Source organism: Cryptomeria japonica, chromosome 9 (assembly GCF_030272615.1).
Source record: "Cryptomeria japonica chromosome 9, Sugi_1.0, whole genome shotgun sequence".
NCBI lineage: Eukaryota > Viridiplantae > Streptophyta > Pinopsida > Cupressales > Cupressaceae > Cryptomeria > Cryptomeria japonica.
Window position 1 is genome coordinate 460,919,454 of NC_081413.1, and position 7,678 is coordinate 460,927,131.

General features: G+C 31.6%; 1 pseudogene; it reads right to left on the reverse strand.

Moving 5' to 3' along the window:
- Positions 1-4,525: 4,525 nt before the first annotated feature.
- On the reverse strand, positions 4,526-5,939 carry LOC131858437 (xyloglucan endotransglucosylase/hydrolase protein 31-like; annotated as a pseudogene).
- Positions 5,940-7,678: the final 1,739 nt, after the last annotated feature.

Below are 7,678 nucleotides of genomic sequence, written 5' to 3' on the forward strand. Positions count from 1 at the left end.
CAATGGAGGTAGGTTTGTATTTTTGTTTCTCTATTTGTCTATTGTCTCATCTATCTTTGGGTTTGTGGTGTCTAGTTTTGGGTGCCCATTGGGTTTTGTTACTTTTTGGCAGCTATACTCCTGTTTTTGGATCTCACTCCTCATGAGTCCCATAGTTTTTTCTCATTTTTTTGTCTATGTAATGGTTATGAAATTGTTTAGGCCTCTCCTAGTTTAATCTAATTTGAACAAATGTTGGAGGAAAGTTTCATAATTAGATAATTAAAAATTATTTAATTATGAGAAGAGGAAAAATGTAAGTTTTGAATTTGAAAATAGAAGAATCAAGTTAGTTTAATTAAATACTTAAAATTATTTAATCAATTAAGGGAAAGTTAGTAAAGTGTTTCATCACAAGGCGTCGAAAAAATTTTAGTCTATAATCCTACACCTCATTTTTAACTTTTATACTTGATGATTGTTAATATTAATTTTAATGATAGGTAAAATGGTGGGGTTTGAATAGGTCCAAACCCTTTTGTACAATAAGACAATCCAAAGCACACAAAATGGGTTTCATGATATATGAAACACTAAAATGAATAATAATAATACAATTATAGCCAAACTACCAATCATAACACAACACCCAAAGAAAAAGCCTAAATGATGTCATATCCAACTCTTGTCAACTATATATTGTTGAGCTACTTATGTGAATAAGAGAAAAAATTGGGAAGACATTTATTTCACCCATATACAATGGTCCAAGAAACCACAAAAAATGACTTGACTTGTGGCTCCATGTGGGAGAATATGCCTAACTACTAAAATTGATTGATGAGAAACTACAACAAGAATAGTCAATAACCATGTTGAATTAGATGATAGATCAATAGTGATGGAAATAAAAAGTAGGGCCATTAGATCAAGAATTGGGGATTATGCTACAATACGCTAGGATTGTTGATAGTTTAAAGTTTAATGTTCTTACTTAAATGTTTTTAAATGATATTAGTGTAATTTTATGCATGAATGTTTGAAACAAAGTTATCAATGGACCTAAATAATGCATAATTCATAATTATTATTTTTTTCTTATTATTTAATTTTGTGTTGGTTGTTTGTTTACATGATTCATGCTAGTTCAAATGATAGTCAAAATAAGGATAAAATGTAGAGTTAAAAATTGTATCACTCACATTTCTTTACTTGTTTTGGAAATTTTAATTTTAATTATTAGACATATAGTACAATATAATATCCATTATCACATATAAAACTAAGAAAATAGATTATCATTGTAATTTTCAAAATTCATTTTACAAACCTTTTTTTCTAACCCTAATTATTAAATCTATTTTTTTATGATTATGATTAAATTGAACTATATTAATTACATTAAATTCCCCTTAAAATATATTTATAATTTAATTTTTTTTTGTTTCTATGACCTTAACTTCTATAAGAAATGAATTTATATTCATGATGCTTTGTATGGTAATTAGCTAGATTTAATAGAATTATATAAACCTTCACCATGAGACTCGCCAAGATTACACTAACTTATATGTGCGTCTTTTTTTATATACAATTTTTTCTTGCTTTGTTTAGAAATAACTATACTTTAGTTACAATATATTTTTTCATGTTTAAAAATCATACATCAAACATTTAAATTCCTTCAAACTTGTTCTCCCCAAATGCATGTACAAAATCAAGGTCAAGATACATTAAAAAAAAATGTATTCATATTTTATGTTAATATTTTTAATTAAGAATAAATTCAAAAAATGATGGATAAATTGTAGTCAATAGGGCTACTTATAATGTATTGATCTTATGAAATATTTACAATGAAATAGTTTTTATATACTTCCCAATATACCACAAATACTAGGTAGCATCCAAAAGCCTATTTACAGACAATTTCTTAACAACCTAAAGCATAAATTATCATTGGGATTTTTCTCTATTTGCCTCACATAACCACAAAGAAACAAAATCCTAGCGACAGCTAGAGTCCATGAAATTTATGTACACACTATATTATAAAATATAAACTATACATATGATACCCATGTACCACTTCTTGTTACCCATCTTTTTCTTCATTGATAAAATCATACATACATTCAATGCCATGTTTTAGCTTATCATTAATGAACAATCTTGAGATGATACTAGTCCAAAGAGATTGACTTGAAGTGTAAGAAGAAAGGAAACCACTCCACTAAAGCCTTGGCCATTAGGATATTTTGGAAGTTAGCCAACTAAGGAATTCCTAGTCCATATCATGCAACTTGAAAGACCTCATCCAAACTTCAAAGGGGATTCTTCTTTGTAAGAACCCATCTAAGATCCTTCTAAATGTCCTTCAAGTTCTAGATATCCAATAGGAGGCTAAAAAATTGGTGATGCTTCTACTAAGCCTATATTTATTTTTTTATTTTGTGAAATCATCACTAATAACCCATTTCATGACCACAAGGATGAGTCAATAATGAGTATTAAAAACTACCTTTTATACTTTTTCTATAATGATATCCAATAACATTATTTGGTGATGAGAGAAAACTAATCAGATTACATTTTCTATTGCCAAATACATATAATTACTAACCTATTGATTCAAAATAGCATCAATTGAGTCCTTTACTTTTTAATATTGGCCCCATCCATTTCACGTGTGCTTGCGAGGCCAAGAGTGTGAAATAATAGTTACTCTTCCTTTAAATAATTCTCGACAACATATGCAATATTAGATAGGCTATAGGACTTACAATTATTGGTGTACTCATTAAGTCTCGTCACTAAGGTTACATATGGCAAATTTACTTTGTTGTGACATTGTAAAGAACTAATAGATGTTATGAATTTCCAAGTTGGCAAGGGAGTCTATACTTCCTTGTTTACCTTGTGGCAAACATGATTTAAATTATATTTCTCCAAGAGTGATTTGGCCCCTTCAAATAGGGAGATAATTTTTCAACCTTTCATTCTAATAGAATTGATTGCAAGCGGTGAATCTCCTTCTATCTCTACTTTGGCTTAAAGACAAAGATTTCTATATGCTTGACAAAATTACCTAACCATTTCAGTCTCAAATAATAAACCACTTGTAGATATGTTTGGTTTTTCTTTGGAAGATTCATTGAAATTTAATTTTTACCACCCAAATTTAGGTGTTTTCTACTTTAGATTATTTTTGGTTGAGCAAGTTCTCAACACCCCCAATGGGAGTAGCTCCAAGTCTAAAGTGTGCAGCTTTTGTCATCCTGTTGTCCCACCTAGTAAAGAATCTCTTCTAAGGTGCTTGAAACTTCACCCTTTTGTTGACCACTTCCATTATTGCTACCTCCACCTTATTCAAGAAGGTGGGCATCAAAAGCGATTTATCTTAAGAGATTCTCCTATTTAATTATTTCCAAATTTCTCATATCATTATTGATGGATTCATGATCGAAAGGCTTGTGAGGCTACTATTCTTGTTTAGAATGGGTCATGCCTCAAATCAGCTATGAATATCATTGGTAAGGACACCAATCAATCTAAGCTTGGCACATAACCACCTCAAAAATTCTCAAGACTTGATTGGAAACCTAAGAATAAGTGATCCACATTTTCTTTCAAAAATTTTTATAGAGACTAAATCTTGAAGGACTGAAGAACCCCATCCTGAGAAACCTCTCAATAGTTAGAACTTTCTTTTGCAAATTTTCTCAAGTGAAGACTCTAGCCTTAGGAAGACAATCCTTGTCCCAATAGAGGAAAATTGGTATGTCATATTTTCCCAAGCCAATCTACCACCATATAGTTATATTTAGCATTGCATTGCCCTAATTTTAGAGCAGGTCCACCTGATGCTATATTTACCTTCCATCAAGAATATTTTTCATTTCCTCTAGAATCTCCTTTAGTTTTTCTTTCTCTTTTATTGGAATGTTAGATAACTAGGATCCTCATTCCTCCTACTCTTGTTCTGACCACTTAATGGTTAATGTTTATTATTTTTATGTTTTGTGTATTTATGTTCTAAGTTGTAACCTGATATCAACTCAAAGGGTGTGACTATTACATGTAACCCTAGTTTTGAAAAACATTGCAATAAAAAGCTCTGATTCCTTTGTAACTTTTGAAGATATTCATATCTTTTAATATTAATCTTCATAGTTTTCTTGGGAAGTTTGATTATCTTTCTTGTCTATTAGCCAAAGGTTTGATGGCAAAGTGACATCCTTATGACTTAACTTATTACTTAGATGAGAGTTAATTTGAAATTTTGATATGAAAAGAAGAAACAAGTATATATTCTTCCATAGAAGAAGACAACACAACACATGGTACAATAATAAACTTTTTTATACTCTATAATGCTTATAATTTGATTAAATAAAGATTTTTCGATAGAATTATGAATTGGAAAAAGATCTCTTGAAACCTCATTTATACAGAATAAACATAAAGATGAGAATTACAATGAATAATCTATTTGTCTTCCTAATTCCAATACCACTTCCCCCGTTACCAAACTTTGGAGAATAAATTAGTATGAATTGGATGGTTGTGTTGGGCATTCAGGCATGGAATCCTTGGGATATCGCTGCAAATCTTGGCAGTAGTCGTATGTCATATAATTCTTCCTAACATATTTCAGATAAACGATTTGCTTTTTGTTCAAATGCGGAGAAACCAAACAGCCATCTAAGAGCACTTTGTAGCAGTAGTTATCCTTGTCATGGCATCCAATCGTTTTGAAGTTGGTGTAACTGGAAAGGAAGGGCTCATACGTATAGTTGGCCTTGTGTTTCCCTCCATCTCTCGCCAATGAAGATGCATCCCAAATCCTTGCATACACAGACATTGGCTTCGATGGATATATAACTCCAAGGCTCTTTGTCTTAGGAAACCTCCTTATGGGGATATCGTCCACCAAAAATGTGTAACCAAAACAATAATAAGTTTTAAATTGCAGCATATTAGCTTGTAATATCTACTGTTTAGCTGTGCTGTGAGATTATCAGGGAGAGAATAAAACTACAGGATTTGAGATGGCGTCCAGAGAATGCTGTAGTTGTGGAAATCCTGAGTTGGGTCGAACCAAAGATGAAATTGTTGCTCTCTGCCGATCAGATTTCCATCTCCCGTACTGTTGCCATAAACATTGGTCTGCAATTTGTATGGCTCTCCAGGTATTGTTCCCAAGAACTCTATGTCTATCTCATCGTGCCATCCTTCATACGTTTGGCTGTTCGAAAGCTGATCATCACAAATTACCCATTAAAAACTTGCATCACATTCACACTGATGATAAACAAGAATTCTATTGTAACCCCTTTGGTAAAATTGGGTCAGCTGGAACCATAAGCTGGGCCTGGATTTTGAACAGCCGACCTTCAACTGGCCAAACCCTAATTAGGAATAATGAGTCCTACAAACTTATCTCTAATGATCCTACATAGTCCAGTTTAACCCTAATTACATGTACGGGTTTTAGTGTACATACATAGAATGACGTGATGATCCCTATAGTATATCCCGCCTGGAGTTTAACCGCAGCGTTGAAGAAGCCATACATGTAAGCATCTTTTGACTTGAACCCACTACCTGCAATCCTCATCACTCAATTCAATTCATATAAAAGCTGCTAATTACTACCAAAAAAAGGAAAAAAATGCATTACTAATGCAGTCTTACCAGATGAGCTATCTAATGTGAGTGATAGAGTAACCATCTTCTGAAACATTTTGGTGTTGGCCTCCCCACAGACTGGCATACCCTTCAGAAAACTTGTAAACTCTTAAATAACTGAGCAGGGGCTCTGTTGGCTCTTGAAGAATACTATCACTGTCACCACCGGCAGCTAAAACTGGTGTACAATGATCTGTCGCTTTTCGTATTAAAAGTAGCAGCACATTCATCTTAAGGCAGAGAAGGGGTGACATGATACGAAATTCCATGGCTTAGAGTGTGCTTGGCTTGCTGATGTGCTTGCATCTCCATTGGTGTTGTGTATTTAAGTATCCATCAGAAGGGAAAGGCCAGCGAGCTAATCAATTAGATTGTTTATTCAATTCAAAATCTGCATTGATTTTGTGTGTAAGGCAAGCTAGCAAATGGAATTAAAATTCATACAAAATTGCGCATTGTTTCTGTTTTTCTGGTTAAAATTAGGTCGTGCTTGTATTTGAAGCTTTAATCATTTAAAGGGCAAGTGAGTATTACGGGAAATAATAGCAATTGAGTGGGGAAGACGCATGTTTTTGTTCCTCATAGTGGATGTCCAGGCCAAAATATTTAAGTAGAGGAATTGCACGGCTTGTTTCTTCTGCGACAATTCTGATACCGCACGTAATGCAGCTTGTTTTAAATGTCAGTTTATGATTTCAAAGTTATCATGCAGTGCTTTTTCTTTTCGAAGCCATCTTCACACGAACTCACACACCACCAACCAATATAACTAAATAACACCCAACCTCTGACTTATTTTATCTAATCAGTGCTAATATCATTTGATAAATTCAAAGAGTAAGGAGCCAACTTAATGGTTACTTTTATCTTGTATCAAGTCATAATAATCACACATTTCCAATAGTCTACTAAGGTTTTTTAAATATTAAAAGAGATTAAATTTGAATTGTAAAAATTGGCATTTATCTAGTTGTTGAGATAATATTACATATGTTTTTCTTAATTTTAGTTATTAATTAATTAGATGTTTTTATTTATTAATATTGAATTTAGTAAAATGAGGTAAAGAAGTTAATTGTGTATTTGTTGTTTAACATTTTTTATTATATAAGATTGTTATAACAATTTAGAATAATTTTTTTACATCATTTTTTCTTAGTTAATGATAATTTATTATTTATATGTGTAATTTATAATTTATTATTTTAAATATGCACTTTTATTAAAAAAATTGTTAAAGTTTTGTTTATCTTTAATTTTGATTTTACAATAATTTCATATTAGTGGTAAAATATTATGGTGATAATTTATTTCTTATTTGTACTATTGAAATTATTGTATTGATGTTTAGATTAATAAAAAATAAGATAGGCTTGAACCTTTATATAACCACTAAACAACAACACCTAGGGAGCATGAAGAATGCACACCCATTCGGAAAAAAAAAACAAAACACCAAAACTGGGAAGGAACCACCTGTTGACGGTAATGTTTATTTTGACCACCAAATAGAATAGGTGATTCATTAAATATGAAACTCTCTAGCATTCTCCAACATATTTCAACTACTAAGCATCGTAAAGATCTTTCCAGAAAACTCCAACATATTTCTTCTCCATCGTAGGCTTTAGAATTCTCCAGATATTTGTATATGCTTATATATATGCAACCCTCCTTCCATTTGTAGTGATGTAGAAAAATATATTGTTGTAAAGTGCTTAAAAATAATAAACTGTTATTGTTTTGTTCTGAGTGTAAAATGTGCTCTTTTTTTTGCTTGCCTCTGCTTTGTTGTTAATTTGTCATTATGGTATCAAAGCATGCTTGAATCTTGGGAAGTGGTGTGGAGACTACATGTGAAAACTTGATTTTGCAGGTTAAAATTTGACTAAGAGCAGTGTTGAGAATTTTCTATGGAAAGTAAACATACTGCAATAAAGGAAAATAATTTCTATACACAAATTGGTGAGAAATTTTCAATCTTTTAATCTGGGTACTAGAAGTTTTG